The 20,803-nt window shown below is 45.7% G+C and overlaps 1 protein-coding gene across 3 annotated transcripts in view; it reads left to right on the top strand.

Moving 5' to 3' along the window:
* The window catches only part of enox1 (ecto-NOX disulfide-thiol exchanger 1), an 88,499-nt gene that overhangs the window by 22,505 nt on the left and 45,191 nt on the right, over nucleotides 1–20,803 (top strand). The gene's annotated exons all lie outside the window — the stretch shown is intronic.

Below are 20,803 nucleotides of genomic sequence, written 5' to 3'. Positions count from 1 at the left end.
TCAGCATCAACTGGTAACACTCGCTGGTCGCTGGTCTACATGAAATACTGCTGATATCCTGTTTATAATTAATAATAACATGCTTCTGATCAGATTTAAAGTCATTTTCTGACACCAGATGATCAGTTATTGATTCTTCGTGTGGTTCAGTCTTCTAGTTTTTTAGAGAACCTGAACGCTGTTCTCCAGATTCGTGTTGTTGTTGATGCACGTGTTGTTCTTTTATCAGTTTCAAACTCTTTTATTGAGACCAAGTTGTTGATCGGCTGCTTCTGTTTGCTTTGTTTTGCTCTTTTGTTTGTAGGATCGTGACACAAGTGTTTGTTTTGGTATCAACACTGAAGTTCAGGCGTCATGTTGGCGACCGCCGTCTCTCTGTTTTAGGTTTAACAGAGACAGCGTCAGTGTTGCTCTCTCCCAATGAAAGTAGCTAGCATTAGCTTTAGCATTAGCTCCAATAGTCGCTATAAGTCGCCAGAATATGTCATACACTCATTTACATATCGTTGACGTCATCGTGCATCATTTACATATTGTTGACGTCATCGTGCATCATTTGCATATTGTTGACGTCACCGTGCATCATTTGCATATTGTTGACGTCACCGTGCATCATTTGCATATTGTTGACGTCACCGTGCATTGTTGACGTCACCGTGCATTGTTGACGTCACCGTGCATCATTTGCATATTGTTGACGTCATCGTGCATCATTTGCATATTGTTGACGTCACCGTGCATCATTTGCATATTGTTGTCGTCACCGTGCATCATTTGCATATTGTTGACGTCACCGTGCATCATTTGCATATTGTTGACGTCACCGTGCATCATTTGCATATTGTTGACGTCACCGTGCATCATTTGCATGTTGTTGACGTCATCGTGCATCATTTGCATATTGTTGAATCAGCTGACTTTCACACAGATATTTCGTAATAGCGCCGTTAACGCCGACTTTACTTTTTCACACTGAATCAAACAACGGCGTCATGATGGCACCCGGTCTGGCGGTGTAGCGGTGTGGCAGTGTGGCAGTGTGGCGGTGTAGCGGTGTGGCGAAAGCCCGCCATCATGGTGGGAGCAAAAAAGGCATGACGTTGAACAAAACATTGCATCGTATCCCTCTACTTCTTCTTCGCTTCTTCCATTTGTGTTGCTGCTTCCTCTTCCCTTCCTTCCTTTAGTCTTTTCACCTTCTCGTCACCTCGTCTCCTCCTCCCTCACCTCCTCACCTCCTCGCCTCCTCACCTCCCCCCCTCCTCACCTCCTCACCTCCTCGCCTCCTCTGTCCTCGGTGCAGACAGCATAAGGAGCAGCCAGGGCCACTATTTACATCTTGATATATCAGTTTCCTGCAGCAGCGGAGGCGGTGATGGATGGCGTGTTGCCGGCGCGGCGGCGCTCGCCATGAGTTACCGCGGTGATTACCGGCAGAGACGGCTCCTCGCTGGCCACTTCATCACAGAGAGCGGCGGCGAGGACGGAGAGAGAAAAAGGAGAGAGGGGGCAGAAAAACAGAAAGAGAAGTGAGAAAAAGCCAATTGGAGGAGAGAGCGGGAGGACGGCGGCGGTGACTCGCTGTGGCAGGAAGTTAGAGGAGACCGCGTCTGATTGGACCAAACAAACCGGTTCATTTGGAACATAAACGTAAACAGGAAGAGGATGTAAATATATATGATCACAGGAAATGTTCTCCTCTCTACGGCTCAGTGCTGACTCACGTTTTCCAACAAACCATGAACCATGAATTTCTCCCTTTTTTTGAAGTCTGAAGGTCCAGCCCTACTCTTCCTCTCCTCCTCTCCTCCTCTCCTCCTCCTCCTCCTCCTCTCCTACTCCTCTTCCTCCTCCTCCTCCTCTTCCTCTCCTCCTCTCCTCCTCCTCTTCTCCTCCTCCTCTTCCTCTTCCTCCTCCTCCTCCTCTCCTACTTCTCCTCAACTGCTCCTCCACTTCCTCTCCTCCTCTTCCTCCTCCTCTTCCTCTCCTCCTCTCCTCCTCCTCCTCCTCCTCCTCTCCTCCTCTTCCTCTCCTCCTCTTCCTCCTCCTCTTCCTCTCCTCCTCCTCCTCTTCCTCTCCTCCTCCTCCTCCTCCTCTCTGAGTGTGTCATCCTGTGGTCGGCTGGTCGGTGATTTCATGTCTAGACCAGCTGTTCTGTTGCTGCCATCCAGCAGGAAAATGTGACTTGTCCTCGTCCTGCTGGATCCTGATGAGTGAAAGCAGGTCGACGTCGGGCAGCTGAGTCATTCAGCTGGAGAGTTAATGACTGATGGAAACTCACGTCTAAATACTGGAGACATGCTGAGATACTGCAGCAGCTTCATGCACTACAAGTACTCATTGTGCAGTAAAAGTACAGCAGTATTCTCAGCTTGGTGCAGTAAAAGTACTTGATTTGCAGCTGTTGTAGTATGTTATTGTTGTAGTATGTTATTGTTGTAGTATTATATTGTTGTAGTATGTTATTGTTGTAGTATGTTATTGTTGTAGTATTATATTGTTGTAGTATGTTATTGTTGTAGTATGTTATTGTTGTATTAGTTTTGGGGGTTTTGAATCATTTCTGAAGCTGAACAAGTTTTTCTAAAGTAACTAAAGCCGTCAGATAAATGTAACGCAGTAAGAAGTACCATCGTTCCCTCTGAGATGTAGTGGAGTAGAAGTAGAAAGTATCAGAATATGGAAATACTCCAGTATAGTATAAGTACAGTACTTTAGTAAAGGTACTGTGTTGTGTGTTTAGTGTTGAGTTAAATGATGAAGTCAGTTTAACCTCCGAGTGACTGTGAACAACATCCATCAGGCTTTAGCTGGTATTAATGAGAACACTGAACACAGTTACAGATCTGTTAGTTAACGTTTCCTCATGATGGTGATGAGAACATTAGCAGGCAGTAGAACATGTCTATATGAAGAATATAAAGTATGTAAAGTATATATAAAGGATGTCAAGGTTATCTGTGAGGCTGCAGACGGAGCAGACGGAGCAGCGAGACGGTTTCTCTTCCTGGCTGCTGAATAATTTACCACCGTGGTTCGACCTTGAGGTGTCCTCTGTGGTCTCTGAACGTCCACCGCTCTCTGACGTCTCCGCTGCTGCTGCCTCATATTATCATATAACCCCCCCCTACACACACACACACACACATACACCTGTCTGTGGCCTGGGCGGTCCGTCCTTTAAACGTGTCCTCCAGCGTGTTGAATACTTGATGGAGGAGACGCCGGCGTCACATCCATGAACGTGGTCATGCAGAAGAACATCAGCCGTGTTAGCAAACTGTCAGGGATGCCTTTACAAGGGTCTCGCCTCCGGACAGAATGTCTCTCAGAGGACAGAATGTCTCTCAGAGGACAAAATGTCTCTCAGAGCCTCTGAAGGAGTTTTTTATTTCGACGTTGAGCCGCAGCAGCTCACAGACTCTTCATGCTTGACTCTGTGTTTGTAATGCCGACTGCTTTAGAGTCTGGACGGCTGCAGGCGTCTGTAAACGCTGCAACATGATGCAGGATAAGCGGTTACAGATAATGAATGAAACCATTAATTATCACAGTATCTGATTAATGTTCTGTTGTAATTCCGTCACTCAGAGATGAACCCTGATATTCCTCTTGACGGTGAACATGTTGATATCCTGCAGTCTGCATCACTGTGAGGATGAAGTGATGCTCTGAGCTTTGACACCAACATGTGTGCTGTTGTAGCTCATGAATATCGGCGTGTTATTCAGACAGGAAGCTGATCTGAAAGCTTTTCTTCATAATGAAATGATGTTTTCCACCTCCCACGGCTTTGATCAAGTCACAATACAATCTGTGCACAAACATCCCCATCGACAATCTGAGCTGTGAATAGATGCACGGTGTGACAATAGAGTCTATCTGCATGTAGGAGGAAGCAAAGGGAGGGTTTCTACTGCACAAAGAGAAGCTTTATCGCCTCTCCCCCCCCCCCCCCCCAACGGGCATCTGGCTGCTCTTTAATTGCTGCCATGAATCAGATGAGAAGTTGCTGCTCTTTGAATAAACGTCTCCACGCTACACTGCTTCCATTAAAAATCACCACAGATTCATCTCTGAAGGCCTCGCTGGGTGTGTGTGTGTGTTCCCGTTCATCTGTCTTTGTAAGGACCAAAGTGTCAGACCTGCAGAGCGGGGACACGTTTATAGAAATAAATTTAAAAATGTAGAAAAATAAATATAAAATAAATTAAAAAAATGCAAAAAAATCAAATCAAAATAAATGCAAAAATAAATTAATACAAAGATAAATAGATAAAGATGCAAATTAAAACATAAATATCAGTTTATGTAACATTTAATCAATTAATTAATGGCTACATTTAGAGCCTAAATAAATACATAAAATAATAAATACACAAATTTAAAAATAAATATAAAATAAATTAAAAATAAATTAGAAAAATAAATAAATCAAAATAAATAGATAAATAAATACACACATTTAAAGATAAATATAAAATAAATTTAAAAAATGCATAATAAATTAATACAAAGATAAATAGATAAAGACGCAAATTAAAACAGAAATATAAATTTTTCTCAAATTTTATCAATTTATTAGCTACATTTATTTTAAATATAATGTTTGCTACATTTAATGACATATTTGTTTATTTATCGAGTTATTTATTTATTTATTTATTATTAATTGTTTTGTTATGAGTGCTTTCACACAGAATGTAAATATTATGCAGCGAAAAAGCAACTTCATTTTTTTTCAGAACGAGGTTGATGCTCTGAGTTTTTGCACCGTCAATAAAGACGTCAACCAATCGGGTTGTGCAGCACAAACAACAACAGGAGGCTCCTCGAGTGTAGTGTGTGTGTGTGTGTGTGTGTGTGTGTGTGCGTGCGTGCGTGCGTGCGTGTGTGTGCGCAGCTTTATGTGTACCATAAATATGTATGAGTGTATATATGCATTGAAGTGCAGTGTGTGTTTGTCGTGTTGCAGCAGCAGCTTCATCCCAGAAGAGCTTGAGTTGTTTGTGTACGCGGCGCCTCGCACCAACCAGCTGAATCAACTTCAGTGTTTCTCTGCGCATTCAGACGCACAACGACTCCGAGACTCCGACAGAGAGAAGTGTGTCGGCGGTGATAAGAAAAAAAGCCCCCCCGCTGTGACTCGTCTCCTCTCGAGCTGTTCTTCAGCAATAAAAAGCGACGCTGTGATGAAGCCCTGATCTGCTTCTCTTGCTCCGTTCTGCACTTTATTCAGCGCGCTGCTGTTGGAGCTGCAGAGTCAGCAAACTGCAGGAAGAGAGACGGAATCTGAGAGTGAGATGGAGGTTTACGGCTCCTTCCATTAACCCCTTCAGCTTCAGCTTCAGCTTCAGCTTCGTCCTTCAGCTTCAGCTTCAGCTTCAGCTTCCTCCTTCATGTCCCCTGAAGTAGTGGCGTATTAAAACCATGTGACAGTACCTCATCCACAGCAGCGTCGTAGTAGAAACAGATCCATGCACATGAGTATCGCATGTTATGTTTCGCGATACTGCGTCGATTCTCCAAAACGCTGCATTGATTTTTAATCAACCTCTTAGAAATGTCAATGTCCAAAAAATTTCCAAAAATTTCCAAAAAATGTCCGAAAAATATCCAAAAAAAGTAAAAAAAAAATGTCCGAAAAAAATGTCAAAACAAATGTAAAAATGTTTTTAAAAAAAAATGTAAATTTTTTTTTCCAAAAATGTCCAAAACAAATTAAAAAAGTAAAAAAAAATTTACAAAAAATGTCCGAAGGAAATATCCGAAAAATGTCCAAAAAAATGTCCAAAAATTATCAAAATAAATGTCAGAAAAAAAGTAAAAAAAACAAAATCCAAAAAATGTCAGAAAAATATCAGAAAAAATTTCCAAAAAATGTCCAAGCCAGAGCTGTTAAAGTTAACATGATAATAACGCATTAACGCAACTTGTGATTTTCAGGTTGTAGCGGCTCAGTTTTAAAGCTAGAGTGAAGATCCTGGTATCATATACAGTATCTATATATAAGTATATAGATCCTGGTATCATATTAAACTATAGAAACTGATGAATCCATCGGTACCAACCAGGTCTACTAGCTTGTTGTTGTTGAGATGTTTCAGTCTGGACCAGGTGGAGGTAAACTGGCTGTCCTTTAATGTTTGATTGTGTCTGTCGGATGGTTTCAGATGTCTTTCCTGTCCGTCTACAGTTTTAACTGACCTCAGTCTGGGCTCAGAAATCACTGTTAATGTACATTTAATTCACCTCCTCTCTCTCTGCCACATATACATGTCGGTGTGGAGCAGAAACCAGAACATCTGGATCTCTCATCAGAGTTCTGGAAACTTCTCCGTCCAGCGTTTCTGTGTCTGATCAGCAGTAAACTGTAACGTTTCCACGGTTACAGTTATATTAAAGGACCAGCGTGCAACATTTCAGAGGATCTATCAGCAGAAAGGGAATATAAACATACCGGCCAACCCTCCTGTCTCCTGTTCCTGATGAACAGCCAGAGCAGTACTGAGAATACCCCGAGACAGTACTGAGGATACCCTGAGACAGTACTGAGGATACCCTGAGACAGTACTGAGGATACCCCGAGACGGACTGACCTCTTCAGACGTCTCTCCGTCTCTTTAACGTCTATCATCTGTTCCTCCTCCCTCGGCTGCTTCCCGTCGTCTCGTCTCATCATCGCTGTCGTCTGGATGTTATTTGTCCCTCTGATTGGGAACATGGTGTTAAAGCAGGATTTGATTCAGAGCGTCTAAACATGGCAGATGTCCTCCGTGAGCCGAGACACCGATACTGTTCACGGAGCCGATATCTTTAATCAGCTGTTAAGTCTCTGGATGGACCTCAGGAGGCCGTAGAGGCTGATTCTTCTCACATTTCACTGCTTTAGATGTAAAAATCCTCCATTAAAGGATCTGAGCTGCATCGGGAGATCTTCAGTGTTGGCCGGTCCGATCCAGAGAGGCCTCGGTATCTATTGGCTCTGAGGAGAGGCCTCGGTATCGGCTCTGAGGAGAGGCCTCGGTATCGGCTTCAGTATCGACCCCGAGGAGAGGCCTCGGTATCTATTGGCTCTGAGGAGAGGCCTCGGTATCGGCTCTGAGGAGAGGCCTCGGTATCGGCTTCAGTATCGACCCCGAGGAGAGGCCTCGGTATCTATTGGCTCTGAGGAGAGGCCTCGGTATCGGCCTCAGTATCGGCCTCGGTATCTATCGGCTCTGAGGAGAGGCTCAGTATCGGCTCTGAGGAGAGGCTCAGTATCGGCCCCGAGGAGAGGCCTCGGTATCGGCCCCGAGGAGAGGCCTCGGTATCGGCCTCAGTATCGGCCTCGGTATCTATCGGCTCTGAGGAGAGGCTCAGTATCGGCTCTGAGGAGAGGCTCAGTATCGGCCCCGAGGAGAGGCCTCGGTATCGGCCCCGAGGAGAGGCCTCGGTATCGGCCTCGGTATCGGTGTCAGTGATGAGATGTGGCTGATTGTAATTAGAGAGGATGGGAACAGACGGCGTCGCCTCAGCCCGCTGCGTCTGTCAATCAGCCCACTTAGTATGAGGATGATACCAGACTGCTCACACACACACAAACTCACACACACACACACACACACACACACACACACACACACACACACACACACACACACACACACACACTGGAGGCTGTTCTTTACCTCCCTCTTCTCCTTTAATCTGGTTTAACCTCTGATGTTCCACCTCTTTATGAGTTCTCTCCTGTGTGACGTTCCAACACGGAGAAGCTTCTAACAGAAGAACTGAGAGGTCTCTATGTGATAAAACACAACCTGACCAACCGGGAGAAGGTTGAAGACTTTTATTATGTAAGCAGTGAGGAATGAAAACAATCAGACCCAACAGCAAGTAGAGAATATATATACTGGTTCTGTTCGGTTAATGTTCTGTTAGCGTCTGGAGACCGGAGGTAGAGACGGTTAGACGGTTGGAGACGGTTAGTGATCAGAGTACCTGAGCTAATAGAAAAAAATAGAGAAAGAAAAAAAAAATTGAAAATTAGAAAAATGTTCGAAAACAAAATAGAAAGACGTAATCGAGAAATCTCTGAAAATGTCCCGAAAAAGTCTGAATATAGTCAGAAGAAAAGTCAGATTCATTGTGCAGCCCTATAATCTATAATGTATAATCTATAATGTATAATCTATAATGTACAGTTACAAAATAAGATGTAGATTTGTTTTTCAGATCTTTACATTCGTTTGTCTTCTTCCCCTTCGATCAAAAAGGTTTTAATTAGAAATCAATCTGTGAATGTGCAGCTGATGATGGATTATTGCTCCTGGTTTCTCTCGGCTATATATAGATATACAGTATATCTATCTATATCTATATCTATATCTATATGCAGTATATTTATACAGTATCTATATAGATATAGATATACAGTGGTCTGTGTCCTTGCTGAGGACACACTGACAGGAGGGGGGGGGGATGGTAGAGCAGTGTTTGGTTTGGCTGTCACACTGCATGAATATCAGCTCTCACCTGCACACGCACACACACACACACACACGCACAGACACACACACACGCACAGACACACACACACACACACACACACACACGCAGCTCTGTGTTCTACTACATGAGATCAGTCTGTGGGGGGGTGCAGTATTTGTTCGGCTGCTGAAAACTGCAGCTCACGTGATGCATGATTGATAACACACTGCGTGCACACACACACACACACACACACACACACACTGCAGCGTCTCCATCTGTCGGGGATCTAAACAGTAATTCATGTTCATGTTTCATCTGTTACTCAGATTATTATATTATATTATATTATATATTCACCCAGAGAGCTGAACGTCTGAGTTCTCTAAACGTTCAGCCTCAGAACAAAGAGGAGAGAAGCAGAGACATGAAACTCTGGTGTTTCTTTACAGCCGCTGCCGCCATTTTGGACTGAAAAGGATATGATAAATATTATTATTATATTTTATTGTTCAGCACTCAGGCAGTGAATGTGACGATACGATACGTATCATAATACGGGGGTTACCATTCAATATATAAATGCATAGTGTGCATATCTTCAAACACACTTCCTGAGAGCCTCCTCGCCGGTTAGAGACGTGTAACCATGGTAACCATTATACCCACATCATGTGACCAAAGCGACGGTTTGTAAGAATCAAAATTAATGTTATATATATATATATATATTAAACGGAGCAAAGTGAAATCTGATACTTATACAGTTAAAGCGTTATTGATGTTACAGAGCTGTCCGTCAACGTCTGTTATGAACATCGCTGCATTGCATTGTGGGATATTAATGCGGCCGTAGTGTCCAGCGGTGCATACGGTCATATTCACCAGAAACACTATGTAACTCACGTACTGTTCTAACGTACAGATAACATGTTAGTGTGGAGGTTAGGACGCAACCAGAGGCTGTGATTCTACTCTGCTGAATCTACTCTACTCTACTCTACTCTGTTCTACTCTACTCTACTCTATTCTACTCTACTCTACTCTACTCTACTCTACTCTGTTCTACTCTACTCTACTCTACTCTACTCTACTCTACTCTACTCTACTCTACTCTGTTCTACTCTACTCTACTCTACTCTATTCTACTCTACTCTACTCTACTCTACTCTACTCTACTCTCCTCTCCTCTACTCTACTCTATTCTACTCTACTCTACTCTACTCTACTCTACTCTACTCTACTCTGTTCTACTCTACTCTACTCTATTCTACTCTACTCTACTCTACTCTACTCTACTCTGTTCTACTCTACTCTACTCTACTCTATTCTACTCTACTCTACTCTACTCTACTCTACTCTACTCTGTTCTACTCTACTCTACTCTATTCTACTCTACTCTACTCTACTCTACTCTACTCTACTCTGTTCTACTCTACTCTACTCTACTCTACTCTACTCTATTCTACTCTACTCTACTCTACTCTACTCTACTCTACTCTATTCTACTCTACTCTACTCTACTCTACTCTACTCTACTCTATTCTACTCTATTCTATTCTATTCTATTCTATTCTGTTCTACTCTATTCTATTGTGGAGACTTTATGTCTTCATGTGTTCATCCTCCCCTCCTCTCTGTCTGCCAGGCAAACTTAAATATTCATAGACAGGATTTATCGAGCGTGAGTGCGTGTGTGTGCGTGTGTGCGTGTGCGCGTGCACGTGTGTGCATGTGATGCTAATTGGTGTGTCCTGCAGAGCGACAGAAGGGAAGGTGTTTAAAATGCAGAGGTGGAGGAATGATGCTCTCTCTCTCTCTCTCTCTCTGTCTCTCTCTCTCTCTCTCTCTGTCTCTCTCTCTCTCTCTCTCTCTCTCTCTCTCTCTCTCTCTCTCTCTGTCTCTCTCTCTCTCTCTCTCTCTCTCTCTCTCTCTGTCTCTCTCTCTCTCTCTCTCTCTCTCTCTCTCTCTCTGTGACCATCTGGTCATCTCTCTGTGAGTCAGCTCTGTCGCCTGCTGGAGGCTCTACCACCAACACACACACACAGAGCGGTGACATTTAGAGGTGTGTGTTACGGTGTGTGTTACGGTGTGTGTTACGGTGTGTGTTACGGTGTGTGTTACGGTGTGTGTGGTCCTGCCTCAGTGTGCAGTAATAAACGCTGCACACTTCCTGTCCGTGTCCCGGTAAACCTGACTCACTGCTGTTGATATCATATTAATATAGATGAGATTAACTTAGCAGCTACGATGCTGCGTTCACTGTCTCCAGTTCACCGTCCGGGAGCGTTAACTCAGCAGCTACGATGCTGCGTTCACTGTCTCCAGTTCACCGTCCGGGAGCGTTAACTCAGCAGCTACGATGCTGCGTTCACTGTCTCCAGTTCACCGTCCGGGAGCGTTAACTCAGCAGCTACGATGCTGCGTTCACTGTCTCCAGTTCACCGTCCGGGAGCGTTAACTTAGCAGCTACGATGCTGCGTTCACTGTCTCCAGTTCACCGTCCGGGAGCGTTAACTTAGCAGCTACGATGCTGCGTTCACTGTCTCCAGTTCACCGTCCGGGAGCGTTAACTTAGCAGCTACGATGCTGCATTCACTGTCTGCAGTTCAGCGTCCGGGAGCGTTAACTTAGCAGCTACGATGCTGCGTTCACTGTCTCCAGTTCACCGTCCGGGAGCGTTAACTTAGCAGCTACGATGCTGCGTTCACTGTCTCCAGTTCACCGTCCGGGAGCGTTAACTTAGCAGCTACGATGCTGCGTTCACTGTCTCCAGTTCACCGTCCGGGAGCGTTAACTTAGCAGCTACGATGCTGCGTTCACTGTCTCCAGTTCACCGTCCGGGAGCGTTAACTTAGCAGCTACGATGCTGCGTTCACTGTCTCCAGTTCACCGTCCGGGAGCGTTAACTTAGCAGCTGCGATGCTGCATTCACTGTCTGCAGTTCAGCGTCCGGGAGCGTTAACTTAGCAGCTACGATGCTGCGTTCACTGTCTCCAGTTCACCGTCCGGGAGCGTTAACTTAGCAGCTACGATGCTGCGTTCACTGTCTGCCAGTTCAGCGTCCGGGAGCGTTAACTTAGCAGCTACGATGCTGCATTCACTGTCTGCAGTTCAGCGTCCGGGAGCGTTAACTTAGCAGCTACGATGCTGCGTTCACTGTCTCCAGTTCACCGCCCGGGAGCGTTAACTTAGCAGCTACGGTGCTGCGTTCACTGTCTCCAGTTCAGCGTACGGGAGCGTTAACTTAGCAGCTACGATGCTGCGTTCACTGTCTCCAGTTCAGCGTCCGGGAGCGTTAACTTAGCAGCTACGATGCTGCGTTCACTGTCTCCAGTTCAGCGTCCGGGAGCGTTAACTTAGCAGCTACGATGCTGCGTTCACTGTCTCCAGTTCAGCGTCCGGGAGCGTTAACTTAGCAGCTACGATGCTGCGTGTAGTGTCGCGGACATGCAGCCACTTTCCAGTAAAAGTCTCCACCGCACATGTAGTTTAGTTTAGCAGGTTGTCAGCTGTGCGTCTGCCCGGCGTAACCTTAGTGAGTTTCCATCAGACCGTGTGTGTGTGTTGGTGGCGTTCTAGCTGTGAACGTAGGTGTAGCAGTGTGTGGACAGTTTATTTGTCGGTGAATAAATGCTACAAAACTACAACTCCTCAAGACCGGAGCCAACTTCCTGTATCCTGCAACACCGGCTCCGCCTCCTCATCATTTTCTCCTTAAAGAGACGAGCCACTCCTCTGAGTTTTTCTCAGCTTTTTAATTATTAACATTTCTTTTAACTGTTTTCTGTCATTAGTCAGACCGTCATCAAGCTGCTCTGTCTCCTGCAGACTGCCCCCCCCCTCGGCCTCTCTAAGTGGATTAGATGGAAGTGAAACCGGAGCTTCAGCCTCACTAACAGCATTGCTTGAATTTTAAGTGATCACGGTGGATTGATTCAGAGACTAAAGAGCAGCAGAGATGTAACGGAGCTCTCAGTAATATTTCAATCAATTGAAAGCCAGGAAAATAAATACATAAATATATAAATAAATAAATAAATAAGAGGTATATAAAACTAAGATAAGAATAGAATAAAACATAAACCTATACAAGTGGAGAGAAGACTTGTGAGGTAACGTGACCGTGGTGGTTAATGTGCTGAGAAACGAGTACAATTAAATAAAATGTCAAATTCTATATGATAACCAAAATATCAAGTCAAATATCAATACCTCAGTCCATCATGTTTATTTAATTGTGGGAAGCCAAAAATGATTAAGAATGAAAAATGGAAAAAAAAAAAAAATAGAAAAATGTTCCAAATAGAGACAAAATGTTAAAGATATCCGAAAATAAGTCTGAAAATGTCCAAAAAAAAAGTCTGAATAAAGGCAGAAGAAAAGTCTGATTAATTGTACAGCCCTATAATCTATAATCTATAATCTATAATCTATAATCTATAGTAACAAAATAAGATGTAGTTTTGTTTTTCAGATCTTAACATTAGTTTGTGTTTTTCTCCTTTTGTCAATAATCAATCAATCTGATCAATTCTGAGAGTGTTTTTAATTAGAATCATTCAACCTGTGAATGTGCAGCAGAGGTTGGATTATTGCTCCTGGTTTCTCTCGGCTATCTCTCTCTCTATATATATATCTATAGATATATAGTATATATGGTGGTTTATGTGGTGAGGGTAACATCCTGTCATATAATGATCCGTTTTCAGACATCAGTCTCTATTTCTTAGAGAACCGTGTTCACAGTGAGGTGAAGTTTAGAGAGAGAGACTGAGACAAAGGGAAACAGAGATGATGAGTTAGAGAGCAACAGTTTGACAGTTAGATGCTGGAGGCTGGATGTGAAACCAAACAGCAGCAGCATGATGATAAACTCTACTGGATAAATAGATGGATGAATGGATGTTTGCTGGCCGCTGCTTCAGCCGTTAATTGCTGCTTGTCCCGTGTTGCTGCTGCTGAAGCTGCTGAATCTGAAGCCTTTTCACTGCTAATTGTAGTCAGCGACTAATGAAGAGTGTTTGTGCAGGGCAGTAACCTGATGATGAAGTGATAATGACACACAGTGAAAACACCACAACACCAAAACAAACCCTGACGCCACGGAGAGGAAGCTGTTAAAACGGCCTTTACTTCCTTTATTGATGGTGTTTCTGTACAGCAGCAAGGCTTTCAGCAGAGCTATGACTATCTATGTTCAGACAGCAGAACGTCTCCAATAGAAGCCGTACTGGTAGATAATGAAAGTAAAACAGAGGCTGGTTGATATTAATGAAACACTGAGGAGGTTATAAGAGAATATATACGTTTCTACAGAAGTATAACACCCAACCCGCTGTCATGGGAAGGCGTATAAATACCACCACCTTCCACATGTACGCCACGCAAACGTCCACGGTTCAGTTCAGGCAAGAAAACTACTTGGTGAAGGTAAGGAAACGTCACGGTTGGGCTAAAATATGTAAATAAACGAAGTAAAAAACTTACAGAAACAACGTAACACAACTACAGAAAACACGTGACGAACATCGAGGGGTGTAACGATTCATCTACGACATCCAAGTATTGGTTTTAAACCGTCGCCATCTTTTTTTTTATACCGTTGCTGTCTTGGTTTTTGTCATGGATGTATTCAGAGAAGTGGATCCAGCGTTGGAGGCGGGGCCTCGTTCATTCCTATGAGAGTGTCCCAGTGGAGCATGAAGCCTAAACGGCTCCACTTCCATCTGGAAAAGTACCCGGATCTTGGGCACATGGAACAGTAGCGGAGTAGCGTCCGCTCGGTCACATGACTCGGTCACGGGGTTCCAACGTCACGCCGCCGTCACGGCTTGGCGCTCTAACCTCGGTTTGGGTCTCATTCACATGAACGGAGGAAGAGAAGTAACTCTGGATTCAGTTGTTAGTGCGTTTTAATGATTACAATAAGGACTGTTAGAGTATTCGTACTGTGGAGTTGATTCACCTCAAAATAAAAGATCCTCTGAGTTACAGACGTCTCTTTCCCAATAGAAGTCTATGGGAAAAAGTCTCATTGGGCCCGACGGCATCACGTGACAGACACGGAAGTTGTAGTACCGCCGTTTGGACACTACAAAAGTTGGGATCAACGACCAGCGCTCTTCCTCGAGGCTTGGTTTTTGTCCTTCGCCATCTTGCAATTTTTATTATTTCTAATAAAAGCTGTATGTATTTGCCATAAATCGTTGTTTACTCGTTTATATCCATAATTATTTTAGCCTTGATTCCCTTACAAGAAAACCTTTGAGGAATCCTGACCTGCTCTGTCCAGTATCACATATTGATTTCACAGTCACACTGAAAAAGAAAAGTGTATTGATTTCAAGTCATTGAATCGTATCGTATCGCTGTAGATGAGCCAAATGTCGTCCTCGGATCGTATCTGAACAACGTAAAGTTATACGTATTGTTCGGTTTTATTTTCTAGTATATTCTACTATTTTCTAGTATTTCCTAGTATTTTCCGTGTAGTAACTGGTGGTTGTGTCCTCGTGTTTAGAATCCTTTCTCTCAGCGTCTCAGTGAAACCAGCTCTGGTCTCTTTAATGCTCTTTCTCTCAGCGTCTCAGTGAAACCAGCTCTGGTCTCTTTAAAGCTCTTTCTCTCAGCGTCTCAGTGAAACCAGCTCTGGTCTCTTTAATGCTCTTTTCTCTCAGCGTCTCAGTGAAACCAGCTCTGGTCTCTTTAAAGCTCTTTCTCTCAGCGTCTCAGTGAAACCAGCTCTGGTCTCTTTAATGCTCTTTCTCTCAGCGTCTCAGTGAAACCAGCTCTGGTCTCTTTAAAGCTCTTTCTCTCAGCGTCTCAGTGAAACCAGCTCTGGTCTCTTTAAAGCTCTTTCTCTCAGCGTCTCAGTGAAACCAGCTCTGGTCTCTTTAATGCTCTTTCTCTCAGCGTCTCAGTGAAACCAGCTCTGGTCTCTTTAATGCTCTTTCTCTCAGCGTCTCAGTGAAACCAGCTCTGGTCTCTTTAAAGCTCTCAGGATGTTTTATATGCTGATGATATTCAGATGTTAAATGCAAAGCGCTCTCGTTCCTTTAGAGAGCATTACGGGGTCCAGGCTGGCCGGTTGCTCTGGACAGTGATCAGATTGGAGCTGATTGGATTTGCTGCCGCGGCTGCAGCCCCCCCTCTCTGTGGTTAATGGTGCCTTTCTAAAGGCTTTATTAGAAGTAATTTGCTGCAGCGAGTGCTGACTGATATCTGGGCCGTGACCCTGTCACTCAGCTGAAGGGTAAAGAGGGAGTCCCAGTCACACTGGAGATGGCAGCCGTGCACTCTGAGTCCTTACACCCGCCACCGCAGCTGAATACATCACAGAGCAGCGAGCGTGGCCGTGACAGAGCTCCGTGATTCAAACCAGAGATGTCTGCTGACGTGACCGCGGTGGACGTTGGATTGATCCGTTATATCGACAAGCATCAGGCCAGGACTTCAACGCCTTCAAATATGATGAAGAGCTTCAAGTGCTGCTTTCAGAGACAATCAGAGAGAGAGAGAGAGAGAGAGAGAGAGAGAGACAGAGAGAGAGAGAGAGAGAGACAGAGAGAGAGAGAGAGAGAGAGAGAGAGAGAGAGACAGAGACAGAGACAGAGAGAGAGAGTGTCCTTGTGACGTCACACACTGGTTTGTGGACTGCCGCGTTGATTGGTTTTAAACCGTCGCCATCTTGGTTTCCGTCTTGTTTTTTGGCCGTGTGTTTGGTTTGTGTGTGTGTGTGCGTGTGTGTGTGTGTGCGTGTGCGTGTGTGCGTGTGCGTGTGTGTGTGTGTGTGTGTGTGTGTGTGTGTGTGCGTGTGCGTGTGCGCGCGCGTGTGTGCGTGTGTGTGTGTGTGTGTGCTGTCCGTTCAGGATGAATCTAAAATGAGCTGCGTGACATAAAGAAGAAGAGAATAAATGGGAGTGGTGCATTGAGACGTTTGTTGAGACGTGCCTGAAGACGCGCATTAAGACGTGCACTAAGACGTGCACTAAGACGTGCATTAAGACGTGCACTAAGACGTGCATTAAGACGTGCACTAAGACGTGCATTAAGACGTGCACTAAGACGTGCACTAAGACGTGCATTAAGACGTGCACTAAGACTTGCATTAAGACGTGCATTAAGACGTGCACTAAGACGTGCACTAAGACGTGCATTAAGACGTGCATTAAGACGTGCACTAAGACGTGCATTAAGACGTGCACTAAGACGTGCATTAAGACGTGCACTAAGACGTGCACTAAGACGTGCACTAAGACATGCATTGGGAGGTTGGTTCAGTTCTACTCATTAATTAAACTACTTCCTCGTTATAAAGCTGGATGATGATGATGATGATGATGATGATGATGATGATGATGATGTGCTCTCTATTGATGAGCTCCACACATTGTCTTCTGAGCGTTTCCATAGATACGGAGCGAGCCTCATGAGGATGCTGCTATATACAGGATGTTCATGCATATTCATGATGAATTATGAAATGTGTGAAGTCGACAGCACGGCACGCCGAGGAGGCTGATCCAATATTCACCAGTCGGAGTGGAACAGATCAGATGTTCATGTGACACGTGGAGGGTCAGAGAGCCACCGTTATCCAGAGGGAAATATCCTTGATGGATTCATAGAAATCTATCAGCAGAGAATGAACCTGATGACTTCATCAGGGAGTCGCTTTCAGTCCTAATGGTGGACGTGTAGCTCTGCTGCTGGGCGCTGATGTTGACATGATGGAACCATTAACGTTCACAGGTTAGAGATATATGTTCTGTGGTTAATAGTTTGACTTTTGATGTAACTAGAACGGTGGACAAACTGAAATGTCCTCTGTGACCTGTGTGTCTCTGCTGCGTCGTTGCATGCCAGCCGGCCTCCTGAGCTGTATTTTTAGGTGAGCATTGCATGTGTTGCTGTGTTGCTGTGAGCTCAGAGACCTGCTGCTGCTGCTGCTGGATGTGTGAAGTGAAGCAGGAAGACATGAAGCCTTCATCTGCTCTCTGCTGTCATCACTCAGCCTCCACGGAAAGTCCTCATGTGAGATCCAGCTATTTATAGACCTCCGCTGTCTGATGCAGGAATCTGTGATCAGTTATCAGTCTGAGGACGAGGAGGAGGAGGAGGAGGAGACGTCCTCGCCGTCTTTGAACACTGAATGTTTACAGGCTTCCATCGGGGACCGCTGCCGTCCTCCATCCACATCTTAACGCTGATGGAACTTGTGGAATTTCCTGAAACACATTTTAAAGAAGCAGAAGTTTAATTCTGATAGATGGACGTTTTCATAGTGAGACGGACGTCCTGATCTCCATCAGGGACACATCAGGGACACATCAGGGACACGTGGACTATAGCTGAATGTTTGATCCATGATGTTTGACCTCTTTGACCCGTCGGACCCGGACCCGGTTACTTTATAATATCTCTCCAGCCCCCTAGAGCTTACAGTATATTAAGAGGTTAATCCAGTCCCACAGATTTACAACGTGATATCAACAGTTGTTGATTTCCACCTCCAGCAGTTATAGATGATTCATCGTCCTGATTCATTGAGAGACTTTGTGTCCCCTGATGGATATCAGTCCATCAGTCTCTCTCTGTTTTAGCTCTGTTTTTGGTCTCCTCCACCTCCTGAATATCGATCCCTGCTCAGATTCACACACCATAACATTTCAGGGACAGACTGCACGTGTGAAGGGAATTAAAGACCCTCCGTCTCCGTCTCCGTCTCCGTCCAGATGAAATGAAATCAGAGAATAAGACGCTGTAGAAGCAGCTTGAGAATGTTTCATCAGTTTCCTTCAGTATCAGTGATCCAGTCGTACAGTCCGGTGTGCTGCGCATCTATCAGGGTGTTACTGTGAGTATGCAAATGTGACAGCGTGTGTGTGTGTGTGTGTGTGTGTGTGTGTGTGTGTGCGTGTGTGCGTGTGTGTGTGCGCGCGCGCGCGTGTGTGTGTGTGTGTGTGTGTGTGTGTGTGTGCGTGCGTGTGTGTGTGTGTGTGCGTGTGTGCGTGCGTGTGTGTGTGTGTGTGTGTGTGTGTGTGTGAGTGCGTGTGTGTGTGTGTGTGTGTGTGTGTGTGTGAGCGTGAGAGCGTGAGTGTGAGTGTGTGAGCGTGAGCGTGAGTGTGAGCGTGTGCGTGAATGATTCAGAGATGTCAAGTGAGCTCATGAATAATAAACAGAACAACGTTCAGCTGTGAATATTTCATAACGCGTGAAAGTGAGCAGAAACACTCAGAGGAGGATCGTCCACTCTGAGAGGAGAGGATGGAGGGATGGAGGGGTGGAGGGGTGGAGGGGTGGAGGATGGAGGGATGGAGGATGGAGGGAGGGAGGGATGGAGAAGTGGAGGATGGAGGGGTGGATGATGGAGGGATGGAGGGAGGAAGGGAGGGATGGAGGGGTGAAGGATGGAGGGAGGGAGGGAGGGGTGTAGGATGGAGGGATGGAGGATGGAGGGGTGGAGGATGGAGGGAGGGAGGGAGGGATGGAGGGGTGGAGGATGGAGGATGGAGGGAGGGAGGGAGGGGTGGAGGATGGAGGGGTGGAGGATTGAGGGATGGAGGATGGAGGGATGGAGGGGTGGAGGGATGGAGGATGGAGGGATGGAGGGGTGGAGGATGGAGGGATGGAGGGAGGGAGGGAGGGATGGAGGGGTGAAGGATGGAGGGAGGGAGGGTGGGGTGAAGGATGGAGGGAGGGAGGGAGGGGTGTAGGATGGAGGGATGGAGGATGGAGGGGTGGAGGATGGAGGGATGGAGGGAGGGAGGGAGGGAGGGATGGAGGGGTGGAGGATGGAGGGATGGAGGGATGGAGGGGTGGAGGATGGAGGGATGGAGGATGGAGGGATGGAGGGGTGGAGGGATGGAGGATGGAGGGATGGAGGGGTGGAGGATGGAGGGATGGAGGGGTGGAGGATGGAGGGATGGAGGGGTGGAGGATGGAGGGATGGAGGGAGGGAGGGAGGGAGGGATGGAGGGGTGGAGGATGGAGGATGGAGGGAGGGAGGGAGGGGTGGAGGATGGAGGGATGGAGGGGTGGAGGATGGAGGGATGGAGGATGGAGGGATGGAGGGGTGGAGGGATGGAGGATGGAGGGATGGAGGGGTGGAGGATGGAGGGATGGAGGATGGAGGGAGGGAGGGGTGGAGGATGGAGGGATGGAGGGATGGAGGGGTGGAGGGATGGAGGATGGAGGGATGGAGGGATGGAGGATGGAGGGAGGGAGGGGTGGAGGATGGAGGGGTGGAGGATGGAGGGAGGGAGGGGTGGAGGATGGAGGGATGGAGGGATGGAGGGGTGGAGGGATGGAGGATGGAGGGATGGAGGGATGGAGGATGGAGGGAGGGAGGGGTGGAGGATGGAGGGGTGGAGGATGGAGGGAGGGAGGGGTGGAGGATGGAGGATGGAGGGATGGAGGGGTGGAGGGATGGAGGATGGAGGGATGGAGGGATGGAGGGATGGAGGGATGGAGGATGGAGGGAGGGAGGGATGGAGGATGGAGGGGTGGAGGATGGAGGATGGAGGGATGGAGGGGTGGAGGGATGGAGGATGGAGGGATGGAGGGATGGAGGGATGGAGGGATGGAGGATGGAGGGAGGGAGGGATGGAGGATGGAGGGGTGGAGGATGGAGGGATGGAGGATGGAGGGATGGAGGACGGTGAGCAGATAAACGACAGGCAGTGAGTCAGTAGAACAGTAGAACAGCAGAAGAAGAGAGACAGATAGCTGGAGGTGTTGGAGTCTGTTTATTCTTCAGTATCTGTCTGCTGAGGATCATTACACACCGACTCCACCTGATAAACACACAACACTCAGATAGATATAGATATATATATATATATAAACCCTGAACCAGACTGCTTCCTCTGCTTCCTGCAGGAGATTCTCCTCTTTCTACTCTCTGCTTCATTAATGACGATGAATAATAATAATAATAATAATAATAATAATAATAATACATTTTATTTGGTGGTGCCTTTCTAGACACCCAAGGACACCTTACAAGGATCAAATTAAACATGAATGAAGCAGAACAGTCAGCCTGAGAGGAGAGCTGTCACTGTAGCAGCTATATTATAATAATATAACAGTATTATTATAATAATAATATTATAATATAACAGTAATATTATAATATAACAGTATTATTATAATAATAATATTATAATATAACAGTAATATTATAATATAACAGTATTATTATAATAATATAACAGTAATATTCTAATAATATAACAGTAATATAATAATAATATCATAATAATATCAGAATACAGAGCTGTTGATGAACCGACAGCAGGAGATGACTAACCACCACGACGGAGAA

This window comes from Sebastes umbrosus, chromosome 13, assembly GCF_015220745.1.
Source record: "Sebastes umbrosus isolate fSebUmb1 chromosome 13, fSebUmb1.pri, whole genome shotgun sequence".
NCBI lineage: Eukaryota > Metazoa > Chordata > Actinopteri > Perciformes > Sebastidae > Sebastes > Sebastes umbrosus.
The sequence above is the reverse complement of the archived record's forward strand: the minus strand, read 5'-3'. Positions and strand labels throughout refer to the sequence as shown.